This window comes from Pieris napi, chromosome 5 (genome assembly GCF_905475465.1).
Source record: "Pieris napi chromosome 5, ilPieNapi1.2, whole genome shotgun sequence".
Classification (NCBI taxonomy): Eukaryota; Metazoa; Arthropoda; class Insecta; order Lepidoptera; family Pieridae; genus Pieris; species Pieris napi.
In genome coordinates this window covers 5,196,007-5,216,822 of record NC_062238.1, presented here as the reverse complement: position 1 = coordinate 5,216,822, position 20,816 = coordinate 5,196,007, and positions in this window count along the sequence as shown.

The following is a 20,816-nucleotide window of genomic DNA, read 5'->3' as shown; positions in this document are numbered from 1 at the left end:
TACAAAAGGTTTTTTTAAAGATTTAAGACAAACCATTTTAGCAGAAAGTCTAGTCCGTAATTATTTTCTTCAACCTAATTATATGTACCCATATGTTGTGATAGCTAAGGTTGCAAATATTTCATTTGAAATTGCATGAAGTAAAGAGAAAGCCACTCAGTCTTTGAAGCAACTCCACATAAGCGAAAAAGCAGGTCTTGTTCCATAAAACACGTTCGCTAGAAATCGTCGACGTGGTAATTTTGGCCCCTTCTGTGAGTACAAAATGAAACTTTTTAACTTGAACTTTCTACCGTACATACTGTATAATAGTACCTAGTGTTATGGAAATCCTTTAATTTATTAAAAGTAGTTTGTTACCAGACTTCTTCAGGCCTTTAAATCTAAATTAGATATTGTTGCGCCAGGTATCGAACTGAATTATAACTATTAACCTAAATCACCGTTAAGTCTATTAATACTTGTTCCATAAATCGATGTATTTTTCTGACCATAAACACATTGACTTGGGACATCCTTAGAGAATAATGAGAAGAAAATTTTAATATTGTAAAATACGTAAAACAAAAATAAGCTACTTCAAACTTTAATTCTATACAAATAGCCAAAGTAAATGTAAGACATCAAAAAGACTTCAACGTAAGTTAGGTTAGAGACGTGACTGAGGAGTAATAAATAATTCTCTGTGAGCACTACGATATCTTAAACTTAATACGAAACTTGGCACGACGGGGAGGTGATCTGATACCGTCCAGCTTCATACATGTTCATACGTGGTCTTTCATTCCTTTTGAAACGGAAATGTTGCAGTTTTAAGTAAACTGTAGAGCGATGCTCTTAATTTAATGATGCAAGTTGTACTTATGCTATATCAAAACAATAAAAAACGTTATAGTTCACGCACGCGTTCGTAATCTCTATGTTTTAATGGTATTTTAATACCGTTTTCCTTTTTTTAAACTGCCATTAGAATTATTCATAAGTCATAAGTTTACCTTAAGTTTACCTTTTTTAGTTCAGTATGGCGTGCGTATTTGGATAATTTCTAATAACAAAGCTACTTTACACTTGCTAGCGTACACAGCATAATTTAAAATAAAAATGTACTTGCAATAGATTTTAAAAGAAAAAATAAAACGAAAGTTTTATATAATGAAAATCATTGGAATGAAAGACTAAATGTGTCAAGGCAACGATATTCATTGAGATTATATAAAAGTCCGAGTTTAACACAAAACTTTCCTACTATTTCGCTGCTACTTATCGTATTATACGTGAATCACCTCATTGCTCATTGGAGTGGGAAGTGTGTAAATTAGGGTAATCTGAAGTTACGACGCATACACAATGGCAAGCATTATCTCGACTTCCGAATCCCAAACCCAGCGGACACAGTTTGTGCCTAATGTATCTTTGATAACGTTCAGATTATAATTCAGCATTTTGGGAGCCCATTTGCTGACATCCTAACAACTATCCTTACTTAATTTTCACTGCTGCTAACTATGTTGCCTTAATACAATAATATAATTATTTTTATAGACATACCGCAATTTATATTCTAAGTTTTGTTTAAACAATAATACACATTTTTAAACTTACCTTCTGAGTGTAGTAGACAAGGATGCCTATTAATTAATAAGCCGTAACTGGAAAATTTACCAAATACTTTTTTACAAATTCTTGCAATGAAATATATACCTATATATTTCCTTAATTTTTCCTGAACTAATCTTACTTCGAAGCCATAAAACGATTCGAATTCTTTAACCGGAAAAAGGAAAACAGAAGAAAATCAGTGAATATCTTTAGAATTGTTTCGCGCGGCTCATTAGCCGGGTAATTAGTCGTTTAACTGAAGAAAAACAAGACAATCTCGAGACGTTTACCGATAGAATCATTATTTTTCTATTAGGGAAATTCCAGTTATATTTTAAACAATATTTTTATTCAACTTCTCAAATTCTTCATATTTAAATGTCGTTGATTGCTTGAATTAAAGGTGTACCTGTTTCGACTCGAAACCTAACCAACATCAGTATAACTCTCTAAAGATCAGATAAAAAACATATTTATGGATGGTTAAGGATTCCACAACAATTTATCTTTTTAACGAGCAAAATTCGTCACAAGGTTTATTGTATGGGACACTGATGCAAGAGTCGTGTTCGAGTGAAATACGTTGCCATTCCTTTTTAAAACATTACTCTTTTCAATCTTATCTGGGACACTGCACAGATAAAATAGACTGAAATACAGATTAAACTTGAAACATTCTTTATTTCCAACTAGTTCCGTCCGCAGCATCTTTCCTGAGGGACTACTGCTGCTTCGAATGCATATTAGATTAAACAGCATCGTATAAAGGGTTATGTAATAATTCAAATTGGCTTTTGTGTTGCCACTTTATATAGTTACTTTCCTCTGAGATTAGACCGTTATACATTTTTAAATACTTTTTGTTTTGTGTGCATTATTACTTTAAATCTGTTATATATAACATTCATTAAATTAATTCCTTTATCATTAACTCCGCGAATGATGAAATAACGTTTTTTTCTGAATAGAAGTAGTAATTATTAAAATAAGTACAGTACATACATGGAGATATCTGTACAAACATTTCATATATTAATAAAACTGGTAGTATTGAGGCTTAAGTAGGAAATAAAAAGGGGTGGAAAGATTACTCAATTCGTAAAATAAACCACGTAAAACCAGTGGTTATCTCGATATAACTGGTTTTACGTCTGTGATCCAAGGTCCGTATTCCGTAATTTAAACCTCAAACAAGAATATCCTTTTGAACGCTGTCAGATACGTCATATTTTATATATAAATAGTTTGACAGCTCTTGAAGCTGATTAGTTCACCTGATCTCCTAGATTACGCGCGTAAGTCTCATTGAAAAGGTGCGAATCTAACGTCAAGTGACAGGACAACTAATGTACGATTTGCTTCAGTAAGTTGGCGAAGCGCCAGTCGGCCATTCTTTGAGCTTAACACCATTATTCCATTATCCTAATAGAGTTTGTACGCGCGTCTACATTATATGGTGCATTCTGGGTTAATGAATATGCTCCCGGTGCATATTATTTTCATATATTGCATGTGACTGTTTTATTTGAGAATTTCATAAATAACCTTTTTGTTTCATTAGCTAATTGTAATTAATTATTCCTAGGAACACCTGCGTGTTAGCCTTTAAATAAAGTTTTCGAGAAACATGTTAGTATATTTAATTAGTTTAATTTTTCTGAATGTGTGTGTTCTGAATAAATTTTTTTTACTGCCATTGTGAATTTGTAACACTGAAGTAATGTTTATGTTTATACAAATTTCATTAATAAATATTGGAGAACGTTTATAAATTTATATTATCTCTACGCATTCAAAACCGGGAGGAATAGTTCAGGTTTATCTAATCAACAAAAGATACGCCTAGCGTTGCCTGTTTGTAGATTTACCGTAGCTATTATTTCAGATTGTGTAGCCACGTATTGTTAAACTATGGAATGCAATTTACCAACATAAATTCGCTGTCAACCCTAACACCTTTGTAAAATACGAGCAGATTGGAGCAATTAATAATAATAGATTTCGTTTTATTTTTGAAGTCTCAGGCACAGATAAGCATGTGGTTTCACGATCAACCTTCATTAGTGCTTCATTAGTGCTTGACACATGCCACGCTCTATGGATACATTGGTTTCCTTTACCGTTCGAGCAAGGGTTACGTGAAAAACCAAGTCTCGCAACTCAGTTCTTCTACCATAGAAAGTTGTATGAGTAATACCAACTCGGTTAATTTATTCAGTCCCTACTTAAGGGATCTTCTGTCTTAACTTATTACATAATTAGCTAACCTAACAATATTTTATAGTGACCAAATCAATATTAAAAATAATATTATAATAATACAAATTTAAAAAGTTTGGTCCCTGTGACAGTTACCTTTAACGCTGGCAGAATTTCCTCGCTGTATTGCGATACTTATTCGTTCAGCGAGGAAAGCACCAGCTCTGGGGTCACCGGTACTATCTACACGGCGCCAACTTAAATCTTTGATTAGCGCCTGTGAAAATCTTTTAGGTTTTAAATAAATTAACTTATAACATATGTATATTACTTGTGAGATACAGTGTGTTTTCATGAAAATTTAGGCATCTAGTTTCATTCACACCGAAGATTAAGGGGTGATCGAAAATGGCCAGAACTATTTCGAAAAAATGATGGTATGACCGTGCCGCTTTTTGCTCGACTACTTTTTGCGGAAGCACTGGCAATTATGGATTTTGTATGGAGCGCTACTAAACTGAATTTCACTGTTTATTGTTTACAGAACAATAAGTACTTTGATAAGATACTGTAATGGCACTGATTTAGTTTTTATAAATAAACTAGCTGGCCTGGCGAACATCGTACCGCCTAACAGTCGATTCTTTATTTTTTTAAAATACTTATTCTGCTATTCGGGACACCGGTCTAGCTAGTAAGATAAAAAAAAAAGTTGATAAGACAACAAATACATTATGTCAAAAAAAAAATTACCTTCCCGGAACCCCTCCACTAACAATTGAACTTTATGGTATGGTATTAAAGTTCAAATTGATTTTTAAGTATTATTACGAATATTTTGTATGGGACTATAGAAAAGTGTTGTTTTTAGACTTTTTCACTCAACTTTTTTTAATTTTTCTCTCCGTAAGAACCATCCTCGTATTTCAAGGAATATTATAAAAAAAGAATCAGACAAATCGGTCAAGCCGTTTTCATGTTATGTCGTGACAACGGAAAACGGGTTTCATTTTTATATATATAGATAGATATTAATATAATTCAAATGGTGTTTGAAAGAGAGACTTTGAAAGAGTAATTTAAATTTTTCTTTAACAATAAAGACGTAATTAGATTATGGATACCTTTAATTTATATAAAGTTCAGTCAAAAGGGAATTGAGGTACGAAATGAATTTGGGAAAAGTAGAATTAAAACCTCATCTCAGAGAATATTAAGCCCTGAATAGTTAATGGATCTTAACTCGATTCCAAAACTCTTAACTTTGTCGACGGCAACTCGTTGGCTTCAATAAGATTCAGATAATTTTCGGAAAACTTCAATTTTGTGACGCCAAGGGAAAATTATACTTCGGTGGAATTTTTATTATTATTTTATTAAAGGTCGATTATAACAGGATTCTTCGTGTCTTGATGAAATTTAAATTTATTCATTGAATCGAATATCGTTCGTTTTGACATATAATTTAAAGCGAATTTTAGTTTTTCAGTAGGTTATACATCATCTATTGGAACCAGAAAAACTACAACACAACTGTACAAAAATATATAACTGAATCCGTTTCAAAGGCATAGAGTTTTAATTGAACACACGGTTCCATATAAAGCTTTTACAGCGAGTAAAAAAGCTAAAAATATATAAAACATACACAACGAACGGCCTAGACGCGGTACCTGCTGCTGTATTTATTCCTTCTCTAATAACTGTTTACACTAGACACAATTATGTATATTATTACGGAGTCCTATCTGCCTCCTACTATCTAGAGAATATAGTAAATATTGACTTATATACTTATATATATTATACTGTATGAATTTATACACAGATGGGTTTTCTGTTTATCTAGCCGAAACAATAATATGTTAGCAAGATTTTAAATAATTAACATTGATGTTTTGTCACGTAATATTTTGCTGCCAAAGATCCCCTATACAAATATAATGGAAGAATCTTATAAATTATTATTGTTCATACAATATTTCCTTTCGTACCCTTTGTTCGATTTTTGTTCCTAGTTTTTAGAATACTATGATAAGTACGCCAATTACTACTTATAGTCAACACTTCCGTCGTTCTCGTTAATTGAACTTAAAATAATATTGATAACGAATAATATTATTTAAGAAAATTCATTAGGTATTTGGTAACTATCATAAGTATCTCATCTCCTTCGTAGGCATAAGCCTAAACGTTTAGTGTTAAACGGGTGTACTGCCCTGCGATTCTGTAACTCACTTCACGAGCTCACACAGCGGTTTTCAATGATAAACAATAAAGTACAAGCTCCCACCTTTTCAGAATGCCAAAGCATAAAATGACTGCTTCACGACTAATTTGAGAGAGACCGCCGATGCGAAGTGCGTGAAGTGAGTTACAGAATCGCAGGGCAGCTTGCCAGCCAGTGGACTGTGAAATGTGTGTTTAAATTTATATGTATAGAATGTCAGAAGTATCTGTATAGTATATGTAATGTATGTATGAGCCAGCTGCACTAGGTAACTAAATATATGAGAGGGTGAGATGTAAGAACCTAACAACCCTACGGATCCCTAAGCCCTACAAACGTACTCTAAGAAATAAATAGTGAATATATAAATAAGTACGGGATGTCTGCACCAAGAGATCTAAAATATCAGACGGAGCCCTACGGGTAGGATAAAAGGTTCAAGGTGGTGGGATTATCTGAAAGCTATCGGGCAGTCACACCCTGATAATTAATGGCTTGAAGTAGTCTTTGCTACTTTGAGAGGAAGCTAGAAATTAATAAGGTAGAGCAATATTCAAATCTAATGTATTGTTTAAAGACACATATATTATTATTCTAGTGAGCTACTGGTGTATTACGCACCTTCAGCTATTAACATTTAGAACAACCACGTGAACCGTGATATTTAAAATTACTCTTTAGCTATCTTCAGCTGTTAAGATTTGGAACACATGTGAGCCGTGTCAGCAGTTGATCAATGTTCAAATGAAATCTGAACAACGGGTATGAAACTCAAACTATCGCAAGAACGCAAGCACCCACATGTAGCATGTACGTGGCTTCAGCGTGCGACTCTCATCCCTGAGGTCGTAGGTTCGACCCCCGGCTAAGCACCAATGGATTTTTTTTGATGGAGACCAACATGTTGGTTTTGAGGGAACGCGCGAAAGACCAATAGGCCGTGTGCGAGGGTGACAATTCGCTGGTGAAGCGGTTCCAGCGTTCGTTTCGGAGTTCCTGCATGCGCTCTATGACTCGCCGCTGCGAGGCGCGGAGCGCACGAGACTAGATTGTGCGGGATGTTGGAGAGGACAGAGGTTTTGACGGGCTTGAGGGCCTCGTCTAGCTTCTGCTAGTCGACAATGGACTTATACCTCTTCTTTTGGGTGTTAGGTGGACCGAATTCAAAGTGAACCGAAAAGTCGTCTAGTTCGTGTAGCAACTTAACGCTGTGTGGCTGGAGTGCTACGTTGCGTAGAACCACGTCCAAGACGTCCGATGAGAGAAGGCCGTTACAAGCTATAACGCAACGGTTGTATGGGGGGGGGTAACGGTTGTAACATTGAAGTTGAGCACGTCAATAAACCTACTGAGGGCTCGCTCATTAGGGTTCTGTTTGGAGCTATTTCAGTCCCCGTGCTGTAGAAATCCCCAACCAATAAGACTAAGGGGGCCCAGTGCAAATAGGGCCCCGACATCGCTCGCAGGTACACCGACGCCATAATAATCGACTGATGACCGGTCGTAGCCACGCGTGACACAGAGTTTACACACAACATTCTTTGTTGGTTAGTGAGGGCGGGTCTAGCGGTGAGTAGTGGAGCGCACGTCTATAATAGATAAGCGTTGCGCCTTTTGTCGTGGGACGTTAGTTTCTGACCGTAACATAGTTCTCTAATCTAGGTAACGCTAGGTAATTAACCTACTTCCCTATTAGATTGACAATATATGATGATGAAGAGATACATAAATCTGAGGCCCTATAAGGTTGTAGAGACAATGTTATTTTTTTTATATTTCTTTATATGATACAGGTAGCATTTTAAAGACTACACGAACAAATCTGTCCAAAGGTGATTGCGTTTCTCTTCTCTTCTCACTATACGGGAAAACAAGAATCAAAAGAAAAAATCCACGAGGATTTTATACCTGACACCTCACTTAAATCCATTCGATTCCAATATACATTTATATTACAATATTAAATCAAAACCAACGAAATGAATAATTGATAGGCGACAGGGAAAAATCAGTATCGACGCGTAAGCAAATAATTTATCAAAGTCACGTCAACTCGAGTACGCTAAAAGCAAGAAACACCTTTTCAGAAACTTTCCCTGATCAATCCATATGTATATGTGATTGATGTTCGTTTTATGTCCTCTAGCGGCTGATGGATGAAACAAATTCGGTTATGCGCGAGTTGACCATTTCGGTTCGGAAAGGTTTTTTGAGATAATTTTATTACCTCTTTGATCCCATTTTAGTTAGCTAAGATGTAATTTAGATGTTTTTATAACGATATGTTGTAAAATGTTATATTTTGTAATCATTTGAAGTAACTGGCCTATAGATTAGTTTATATTAAGTAAGCCGGGTGGGTGGGCTTGGGCGTCATCGTTTTGTAATGCCCCAGTACCGGTACTCTGTAACTTCGAATAGTGATCCCGACTGGTCGTACTTGAATTCATGTATGCGGTGATATTAGCTATTTTGACTATCTATTTGCGTGTTGTTCCCAGGAGAATTTAAGTGCGTGCTCCTATTTCAACATGCCTCCTGCTGATAGAGGACAAATCTTTGTTTTTAATTTATTTTGTAATTATTTATTACTTAAGATATCATGTGGAACATGGTGTAATGGTTGCAGGTCCTTACAAACGTTGTGTAAAAAAAACTTGGCGAATAAAAAGAGTGGCGGAGAGTTTATTGCCAGTTCTTCTCTTCCGTTCTACGCCCTTGATTTGAGAACTTTCAGAAGAGAAAAATCAGAAGCATTTAATGTATATTTCTTTTTTAAAAAAAGTTGTCAAAGTGACAACATGAAAAAAATATTTATGAGAATTTAGAAATAAAAATTGATTAAATTAAATGGAATATGATGCAAAATGATGATATTGAATGCGTAAAAAATGGAAATAAACAAGAACAAAATAAAATAAAATTACGTAAAGTCTAAGAAACGGACAATTTAATAGTGGTCAGACAAAATTTGCTTATGCCTAAACCTGAACCCTTTTTCTCAGTGCTCTTGCTTGTGCTCTTTATGCTTTTGCTTGTGCTCCTGCTTCTTCTTGTGTTGTGCTCCTGCTTTTGCTTGTGTTGTGCTCCTGCTGATGCCTGTGTGTTTATTTTATTTTCATCCTGTGACGAAACGACGAGTTACAAAAACAAGCAGCCTTCATTTTTATTTTTGATCTTGTCCTATTTTTTGTTATGTGTCCTTTTTAAGTTACTTTTTTGTGTTTTTAAATTTGTTTTAAGTTATTGTTTTTTTTATGTTAGTTTATTAACTGTTGTGAATGCAGGCCGTGACCCTATCTTGTGATGGCACGTCGATCGCGTCCCATACATGTACATTTTGCAACAAGTCTTTCAAATCTTTGAAAGGCCTCAAAATACACATTTCTAAAATACACAGGAACTGTATTAGCCAAACCAGTTCACCTTCAGAAATCCATCCCATTATTCCGAGTGCGCCTACTTTTGCAGCCAACGCGCCAACTCCTTTTCATACATTACTTAGCCATTTGAAAAATAGTATACCCATTATTAAAAGAATCCCTCGCGGAGCACGAATAACTGTTGCTACACATTTGTCAAAATTAATCCAGAAATGTTATATAAGCAATTGTACTCAAGACTGGCAGAACTTATTTTTATTTTCATACAGTACACTACACATAATAAAAACTGATGAACCGAATTTATCCCTGACACAAAAGATAAAGAATAACTGTGCTGTAAGTTCCTCACCTTCTCCCGCACCTCAAATTAAACATGATGCCCCTTTTAATCGCAAAAAACTCATCGAGAACAAAATTTGTGACGGAGATCTTAAAGGTGCCGCTCGTCTTTTGTTCTCCAATGACGTGCTATCACCAGATACGCCTGACACCCTTGAGGCATTACGGACAAAACATCCCCCAGCTCCAGTAAACCCATATTTTCTCGACCCACCAACAGCAGGGCAAGCATGCCTTCAAATTCGAAACAAAGATGTAACTGATGCAATTTTATCTTTTAAACCAGGTTCGGCAGCAGGATTGGATGGAATCTCACCCCAACATTTGAAAGATTTAACATCGCATTCTGTGGGTGATGCAGGCGAGCAACTTATTAACTCGATCACAAAATTAATAAATTTTATGTTTTCCGGGGATGTCAATACAGAAATTGTTCCCATTCTTTTCGGCGCGAACCTCATTGCCCTCACCAAAAAGGACGGAGGGGTGAGACCAATTGCTGTTGGTTCAACACTAAGACGTCTGGCTTCCAAAATTGCTGTTCGACATATTTTACCAAAATTAAATTCAGAATTTGAACCTGTACAGTTAGGCTTCGGTGTGAAAGGAGGGTGTGAGGCAGCCGTCCATGCCCTACGCTCTTTCCTAAGTCACGGACAGCCAGACGTGTTGCTCAAAATTGATGTGAAAAATGCATTTAATTCGATAAATAGGGATACCCTGCTGACTGAAATAAAACAACATATACCGGAAATATACAATTATCTTCTTCTCAGTTACGCTGATCCAACTAAATTGTTATATCGTTCTAATGAACTTTCCTCGGAAGTAGGTTGTCAACAGGGTGATCCCCTTGGGCCTGCAATTTTTAGTTTGGCTATAAATCCCATAATCAAAAATTTAAATTCTAATTTCAATGTTTGGTATTTGGACGACGGAACCCTAGGAGGTGATGTGGATACTGTGTTTTCGGACCTTCTTTTAATCAAAAATAAATTTGAAGCCATTGGTTTGGAGCTTAATTTTAACAAATGCGAACTTTTCATAAATAACTGCGACTTAAATTTAAATGATGTAAAAAAAAAATTTCAAATTTTGGCTCCAAATATTAAAATAGTTAACAGGAATTCCCTTTACCTTTTAGGTTCTCCAATTTTTAATGAATCTATTTCTGATTATATTCATACTTCAATTACTAAATTTCAAAATTCTGCTGACCGTCTCCTTGAAATTAGTCCACATTATGCACTTTGCATCTTAAAATTTTGTCTTTTCCTCCCAAAATTTACGTATGTGCTCCGTTGCTGCTCCTTTTGGAATCACCCAGATATTTTAACACCATTAGACGACTTAATCAAAATTAGCTTAGAATCACTTCTTAATATGCAGCTGAACGAGCAATCTTGGACCCAAGCTTCCCTACCCATCCGTTATGGTGGTTTAGGGATTCGCAAAATTTCCAGTGTCGCTTTACCAGCCTTTCTATCTTCTGTCCATAGTTCAGCAAATCTCATAAGTAAAATTTTAAGGGCATCCCCTTCAAACTTTGAGATTGCTGGCTTGGAAGAAGCTAGAAACGCTTTCTTGATTGCATGCCCAGGTCAAAATTTTCCATTATCTCTAAATTCACAGAGGAGCTGGGATGACATACACTGCAAGTTGACTTTTGACGATCTTTTGAGTCGTAGTACAGGTTCGGCGCGTGCTAGGCTTTTGGCCGTGGGTACGCATGAGGCCGGCTACTGGCTTCACGCTTACCCATCGTCAAATACAGGAACTTTTCTTGAGCCTGACACGCTTCGAATCGCAACCTGTCTACGGCTTGGGGTTCCGGTCTGCGCTCCTCATATATGTCCCTGTGGCAGTGATGTCGACAAGTTAGGACATCACGGCCTGTCATGCCAAAAAAGTGCAGGCCGCTTCTCGAGACATGCCGCTCTTAACGATATCATACGCCGTTCCCTTGCCACCGTCAACGTGCCAAGTCTTCTTGAGCCAAGTGGTATTGCAAGAGACGATGGCAAGAGACCGGACGGTATGAGTTTGATTCCATGGAAGATGGGTCGGGTACTGGTATGGGATGCAACCTGTTCAGACACGCCCATCTACATGGAACCAACTACAGAGCTGGTGCGGCTTGTGAAGCGGCTGAAAAAAATAAAGCATGCAAATACAGGGGTCTGGGCTCTGAATATGATTTTGTCCCATTCGGTTTCGAGACCCTTGGTCCGTGGGGTCCTAGCGCTTTAAGGCTTTTTAAAGAAATTTCAAAAAGGTTAGTCGACATCACAGGAGACCGAAGATCTGGCAGCTACCTCGGACAAAGAATTAGTCTAGCAATTCAAAGGGGGAACGCTGCCAGTATCTTCGGAACCTTGCCTAAAGGGACTCCTTTTAATGATATATTTTAGTTTATGTTAAGTTTCGTTATTTATTTCAATGTATATTATTTTATTATTATTAGTTTATATTTCACTAGATTATTTCTTAATATTATAAATACATTTTCTTTTTTTGATGTTCATAAGTGTACATTGTGTTACCTATATGAATAAATGATATTTGACTTTTGACTTTTTGAATGTTGAATTCAATAATTCAACCGGTTGGTTCAATTACCAACCACTCCCCATCCCTCACTATCGCTGGATTTCGGGTTACCGAATCGAAATACATGCAGGCCTTGATTTTCCAATTGCTGACATAACAATAATTGTATCGGTCTAGTAGACAAAGGAGTCTGATCTTATACATGCTTTTAAAATTATCAATGTGACAGACAACATTGTCATTCATGGGATTTCGAATAACATTTGTTAGTAAAAATATTACTTAGAGTACTGAGATTAAATACATTACTTTATATTTCATTTTGTATGTATTATATAGTATTACAAGCAAATTAGCAGCTTATTGCAAATTCTAAGCATAATGTTGTTTAAAATGAACACAAGATTTTGCTTTTAAGGCTACTACAGTTAATTAGCTTGGAATTCAAGTCGCGCCCCGAACTTTTGGGCAACCAACTTTGTAACCTTTTAAAGGATTTGTGAGGCAACTTTATCTTGCGACAATTTATCTATGAACTGTACAACATATATGAATTTACATAAACCTTCATAGATTATAATATTTAAAAAAAAATAGTTTTTTTTTCGTAAGGATTTCACAAGATGTCGCTATGTCCCATTTGGTAGTTTTTTTTTTTAAATTCAACCCCTAAGGGCCCGAAGAGTTAGCATGTAGAATAAAAGATGAAACTTTGGCGCGTTTGATGCATTTATGGTAAGTGAGATGGAAAGATGGATTTATAGCTTATCTTTTATTTGACTAAAGATGCTGCTAACAAATAACAACCAAATAGTTCCAGCTATTGTTTCTTCATTTGTTTTACAGTTTTAATACATCTATTTAATGTAAAAAATATAGTTTTATGTGATTTTTAATTGATAATAATAATGAATTAATATTTAATTCTATAGGAACAAGAGTATCTAAATAATAATACATACTTGCTTTAAATAATATTTTGGTCTAATTTAAAAGCAAAACTAACGTTTGCTCAAATAGTGGTTACGACTGGTTTCACATTCAATTATTGCTCAAAGGTAAATTTATGTAAGAAGTGGTTATATATATAACCAATTTTATTTTGTAACTCAACATTTAGATTTATAGTTTATTTAAAACGATATTCGATTCCTTATAATATGTTAAGAACTATTTGGTTGTAGATAGTCTCGTTTTATTATTTGTTCATTATCGCGACTCGCGAATTAAATTTTGTACTTTTAATAACAAATAATATGCCGATGAACAAACGTATTCATAGAACCTATAACATCCCAAACAATGGTAAATTTAACAAAGATCGACGCTGCAATATCAAATGTAATACATAATCCCATAATATTCGTCCTCAATACAATGTTGCGGAGTATTCGTAATATTCTAACTATTGTGTCGCAATAAAGGACTATTGCTATTCAAAATCTATTCAATATAATGCGGTAATTTTCATATTATTGCAGTTGGACATAGCTAATTTTGAATAGTAAACGTAACGTTCTATTTGATTTATATAATGTAATGAAACCTTGTTGTGTTGTATTTTGTTCAACGCAACACTTTGTGTAACTATGTTTTATTAAATTTAGTTCGTCTATTGAAATACTTGAGTTGTTGAGATTATAATGGTTTTTAGAAACGGTGGTTTTGTAATCTTTCATAAATTTAAGCAAACAAAGCAACGATAAATGCTGTAATGGTTGTTATATTTCTAGATATAAATATGTGTTATAATATTTGAAATATCCTATGCGACGGGAAGAGATTTTGTATTTAGTTTGCGTTGAATAATAAATTTATTTTTCACTGACCTACTCTCCGATTACCTTTGCGTAATTGTACAACAATGGCAGTCCCAAGTTTAGCGACAGAAGCAATGGAAATGCTAATTCATCTTACCAGCGTTCTAAACAACTATATTATAATAAAAAGGCGTTTCAATCTAATTAATACCCGTAACGCTATTGGATTTCTGCAATGAGCTTCCCAGGAAGCACATAGACAACTCAATCAGTTATCAAAGTGCCAAAGACGGTGTAGACTGTAGATTAAAGACCCTCGATACATATGTATACAATGTGTTCTTTAAGTAAAAAAGTGCACATAGTGTGAGAACTTACTTTATTTTGAAAAGGGCCATGAAAACGAATTACACAGAATAGTAATACAACAAAAGTGGACTTTCTCATCGTTTACGCTAAATCCTCTGAGCTTTGATAAATTGTATAAGTTTCCATTTAATGTCTTTTAATGATAAGAAAAGCAAGTACAATTTAACGTTTTATAAGACAATTACTATAACTTATTTAAGACTTTAATAGAAGAAGTTTAAAGCTCAGTGTCGTAACTAATCTATTGTTATAAGCTTTTTAACATACCACTTTCAGTACGTGAATTGTTTAAAATTTTAGATTCGGTTCGTTTTAAAATACTTGTATTACGATTATAGACAATTTTTTTATTTATGAGAATCAAACTTTTGTTCTAGATGTTTAAAATATGTTTTCCACAATAGTTCCCCGACAGCCAGAAGATAATATAAATTAAACTATGACAGAGACACAGTAAATTGCGGGTAGGAATGTATAGATGGATGTAAGGTATAGTTTTATAATATATCCTTAAGTTTTATCGGCGTATGTGTGATGAAGTGTTTTTAATTTTATTATTATTTGTATCTCGTTTGCAATTTACGGGTCCTGAAGGATCTCTGGGTCCTTGAGGAGGACTCACATGGGAAAACAGATTCAACACGCAGAGACCAATCTGTGTGTTAATTACGTACACTGTCAGACACATCTATTGATGCAAAGCCATGATTCGAACGCTTTTCTAAGAAACAAATTGTACTAAGTACATGTATTGAAAAAAATTGTACTAAGCTCAAAACTCGAAGACGTCATTCAAGTATGTTTTTTATTTATTCTTGAACTCTGATAAAGGAGAAAAAAGAATAATGTTGTTTTATAAAGTACTACGTTTTTATTCCAGGAAAGCGAACAATCACTATGAGATGGCATGTGCCTACTGAATGGGTAGGCTAAGTAAAAGGCGCAACAAAGTTCGCGGAGGCAGCTAGTTTTAAATATATTTTCCAAGAATACGTCCAGAATATACCCTATATTGATATAATGACGTATTTTCTGTATGAATTAATTTTTTATTGAATTTTTTCCTTGTTTTGAAATATGGGCCTAAGCTAAAGTAATCACCAATACGAAACAACGTGGTCTCTGTATCGTTATCAGCTCAATCACTCACTCCACTTCGCGGAAAGCTCGGAAAAATGATTTCTGATATTTTCATAAACAAGTAATGGAATTGAAATCGGTTTATAAAATGAATTCCTTTGTAAGCCATTCACTTTTCTGATTTCATTTATGAAAACGATTGTATAGTGTGTTATATGTTAAGCTTTATGTACATTATGGCAATGTTAATATTTCTTGTGCACATAGTTAAAATAATACATTTATACTATTATGTATTCAATCTAAATTCAACCCCACCTTCGGTGAACAAGTTAATGCTCATTACTCATTTTACCATATTTCTTTAGAGGTGATTTTTATCTTGGGAAATCAAAACAAATAACAGCAGATCATGCACCAAGACCGAGTTACTGGTACCTTATATTTCACAAGAAGTACTATTATTCTATGTGGCATTATATAGAGTAGTCGTCTAGCACAAACATAGTAGTAGTATAACAGCTTATTAATTCATATAAAATCAAAATATATTTCAAATATAACAATATTTTAAGAATCGTTATTTATCAAAAAAGGTATTTATTTATATTTACTACTAGTTCCCAATCAAGGAGTACGGCGGCGATAGAGCTGGCAAGAAACTCTCCGCGACTCTTTTTAATCGCGTTTAATTCAGTAAAAGTGAACTTTTAATGTTACAAACGTACGTGATCTAAACTACATGATAATATTCTGTATATATTTCCAATGTTAGAATTATACGAATAAATCCTATAACCATCAATCACAACAAACGTTTCAAACTAAATGGAGAACACAATTCCAACTAAATACACTATTTATCAAGTTCATCGATCATTAGAGGCGATTACCATTTCTGGTAATACGTCAAGTGGGCTTAGATCGACAGTAGGAATTAGGTCCTTTGACCAGCGCGACCCAATCAAAGTGATGAAATGGATGAATACTGTATAGTATTGGTGTATACTTATATGTAAGCTTGGTAGAGCATCTTAGATCCTAATAACATTAAAAACTATATAAATCGCAAAACACAATTGCCGATATCTTAGTTCATTAATTTTGTCAAGTCATTTTAAGTTTTGTTTTATTTAGTTTTTAAAAGTATTCTATGCATCTAGTCTAATCTTCTAAATTATTTAGTTTACTTTCTGCTTTTTTGGAATATTCCAATTTAAAAATGATCATTTAATGATCGAGGTCGGCAACGCATTTGCGAGCCTTAGGGCAGCGGCCAAACGAGAAAGACCCGTTGCCCGTTTGTTAATTGGAAAATGCTTTATAACAGGACATTGAAATTAAATTGGTTTTTAATTTATACCAAATAATACAGCTTAATAAGAACCCAGAGTACAGCTTGTTGGTATGTTTTTGAAGTAAAAACTTTATTATTTTTATGAATAGTAATAATTCTTATTTTTTCTAAACAAAGCCGATTAAAAATATAATTAAAAGGAATAAAATTTTATTATGGTAATAAAAATATAGGATAAAATTATGACACATTTACGAGGCCCAGTAAATATTGTATATTTCTAATTTATAGGTAAAGTTTAATGTTCTATTTACTGTTTCGCTTATAAAATGTTACACGGCCCCTTGCCAAAGTTCAGTCATAATCCCTATAGAGGTATTATTTTTATTCATTCGCATACTAACGACTCTATCATGCAAATGGTATATTGTTAACGAGCCATAACTTTAGCTGTTGTTTTAGCTGTTCGGTTCGGAAAGCATAAATAAGCTTATTCAAAGTAAGCGCATCTGTGTTTAAAGTTTTGAGTTACCCAAAATCGCTCCTTTATCGTTTTATTGCAAAGGGAGGATTGAAGTGATACGATTCACCGTGTTACCATGCATTTAAATACTCATACACACTCACTCACAACATTCTTTAACAGTAAATAAGTTTCTCTTTTTTATAAGTTTCTAAACAACTTATAAAAAAAAGGATTCATGGACCTTACGTAGTGCTGCGATAATTGTATAATATTTATCATATATCACGTCTCTTACACATTGTTTTGATTTTTGTAATAAATCAGAGAATGATAACTAATTAATTTATGAATTGAAGAAGAAGTCTACTTAAATGGTAAAATATATATCATTTAATACAGACAAAAAGGAAAAATATTAGTCTTGTACAAAACAATTGTTTTCTTTACAAGTATTATTTACATAAATTCCCTCTTGTCTGGCTCTTCCTTCCGATACTAAGTCGGGATAGAGACATAAATTTTATGTTTCGAAGAAACAATTGGTTTGTTATCGGTACTTTACCGTTTTATTGGTGTAAATTTGAATAAATATGTTGTGGAGTTTTATTTATTTTGCCTTTTGTTTGTTCGTAATAATCTTACCATTATTTTACCGATTTGTCATATCATAACATAACTTTCTGAAACGCGGTATAATACTGGTTTTTCTGAAACGCATTTTAATTATCTTATATATAAAATTCTCGTGTCACAATGTTAGTTAACATACTCCTCCGAAACGGCTCGACCGATTTTTACTAAATTTTTTATGTATATTCAGTAGGTCTGAGAATCGGCTACTATCTATATTTCATACCCTTAAGTGACAAGGGTTGTCCACCCCTAACATTTTATTTTTATTTTTTGGACGAAATTTTAATCTTTAATTTTTTTATGATACATCAAACAAAAATACATACAACCGTTAATTTTCACCCCTCTACGATCATCCCCTATTTTTATTATTGATAGTCTTATTATTGATTTTAATTAACTCAAAAAATGTTTCATAGAAATAATATACATGGCAAAACGATGTTTGCCGGGCCAGCTAGTTATATATATAAGTGACTTACTACTACTAGGAAGAGACTATAAAAATAAATTAAGTCAAACATTAGATTGCTCTTAATATCCTGATTCTATACTATAAGCGCTGTTTCATAGCATTTGAAATAATGACAAACATTCAACAAATTAGTACAATAGATGGTATTAATAATGGGATTGAGATCATTTGTAAAGTCCCAGGTGTAAGCGGATATCAGCTGGTCCTTGATCAATTACTTGAATTTACGATTTCCGAAACAGCTTGGAGAATATAAATTTCCCATGACCAGCTTTATGCCTCGTTAAACTGAAGATTAAATTTGATAAAAGTGAAGTTTTAAAGGTTGAGATTGCGCTTAACATTTTATTTTTAATGTAGAAACTTAATTTAAATGTAATTATAAATTAGTAAATGATTCATGTATTTTAATACAGTTCTAGTCAAACAGAACTAGGACTTGTAACCTGTAACAACATTTTTATTCATCAATGATATGAAATCATGACATAGAACAATGCAATTTCATACTCGTAAGATAGAAATTTTTACGTGTTTGTTAGTATGGTAATAAGAAATTATTTCAATCTATTTTAAAATATTGCAATAAAATAAATAAATCAGTGGCGCTACAAACTCTTTAGGCCTTGGCCTCAGATTTCTGAATCTGTTTCATGATCATTTTTGAATCTAATAGGCAAGTAGGAGATCAGCCTCCTGTGCCTGACACACGCCGTCGACTTTTTGGGTCTAAGACATGTCGTTTTCCTCACGATATTTTCCTTCACCGTTCGAGCAAATGTTAAATGCGCACATAGAAAAATAAAGTCCATTGGTGCACAGCCGGGGATCGAACCTACAACCTCAGGTATGAGAGTCGCACGATGAAGCCACTAGGCCAACACTGCTCGAAAATATTGCAATACATTTAATATACCTATATAACCCATTATCGAACACTAGAACTGATGCACGCAAACGTAATGAAATGTACTTATGCGAATTACGGAAAAAATATTAATAGCTATTTTAAAAATGAACAAATTACTACTATTACGTAGCTTTAGACTATATAGCTATATATGCTTTATATAGATAGCTAAATAGTCCATATAGAAGTCTGAATTAACAATTTGCTAAACTTGGGTTGGATGTTAAGCGTGAATCAATAGTAATTATAAGCGTGTATCATCAAACATACAACATCTATTAAACGCTCTGTGTGTACTTGCTTTAAAGTTTCCACTTAATAGCTCAAGTAAGCTCCGAAGCGGTATTTTCGAGCTAATTAACGATCTACATCCACTACAAGACTGCATTGTAGCCTAGTTTGTGAGTTAACTAAGAACTGAAGCCTTCAAGTTGATGTTTATTGACTGCCGTGGTTTATTTTAGAAACCTCAGTTTATCTTCATGTAGCGTAGCATAGTTCTTTTTGATTAGGTTTTTTCTCTCAAATTATTTTCGATGAACGTGTATTTTGAACAAGATATTATACCTATGTTCCAGTGCCACAACCTTGCCTGGGCTTTGGGCTTTCGCAGACTCATGGCCTCAGATTTTTGCCCTCAGATTTTTGAATATGTTTCCTTGTATGAGCAGTGTTTGCCTAGTGGCTTCAGCGTGAGACTCTCATCCCTGAGATCGTAGATTCGATCCCCGGCAATGCACCAATGGACTTTCTTTCTATGTGCGCATTTAACAAACATCGGTTTCCTCACGATGTCTTCCTTCACATGTCTTAGACCCAAAAAATCGACGGCGTGTGTCAGGCAGAAATCTGTGGCCCAGACCTAAAGAGGTTGTAGCGCTACTGATTTATTTATTTTTATTCCTTGTACAGCCTGCTATGTCTACTGTTACAAGTTACTTTTACCGTTTGTAAACAGCCGGATACTGCTCTTCAGTTCTTTATGAATGTTGTATACAAAAATTAAGAAGTATTAAATAATTGGCATTTTGTTAGTTAACTTTTTTGCAGTACTGGGTTGATATCCTTTTTCTTTCCCAGATTCTTAAAAGGCCTGCAACGCACTTGCGAGCCTTCTGGCAATGTAAGTCGCTGTATCACTTAAGACCGGGTGGGCCGGGCCTCCTGCCTGTTTGCCTGTTGTTAAAAAAAATGTGTTTAAAGTTTATTTTAGCAGCATAAAATCTCTTACTATGGCAAAAATATACAACATTAATCGCCTTAGAAAAGATTTCAACTTTAAGTTCAATTGTGTATCGATGCTTATATCTACAATTTCGAGTGCTAAGTTCAAAAACTTCCGAGTCATTTAGTTCTCTTAAGTCCTTACTTGTTACTTGAGCACAGAAAATGTAGAGACGGGAACAATGAGTACAGCTACAACTTGGTAGCTTAATGTAAAACTTTAAAGCCGTTTATTTTTCACGAGTTTCATTGGGATTTACGTAATTAAGAAACAAAGGATGTTTTAAGTTTTTAGTTCG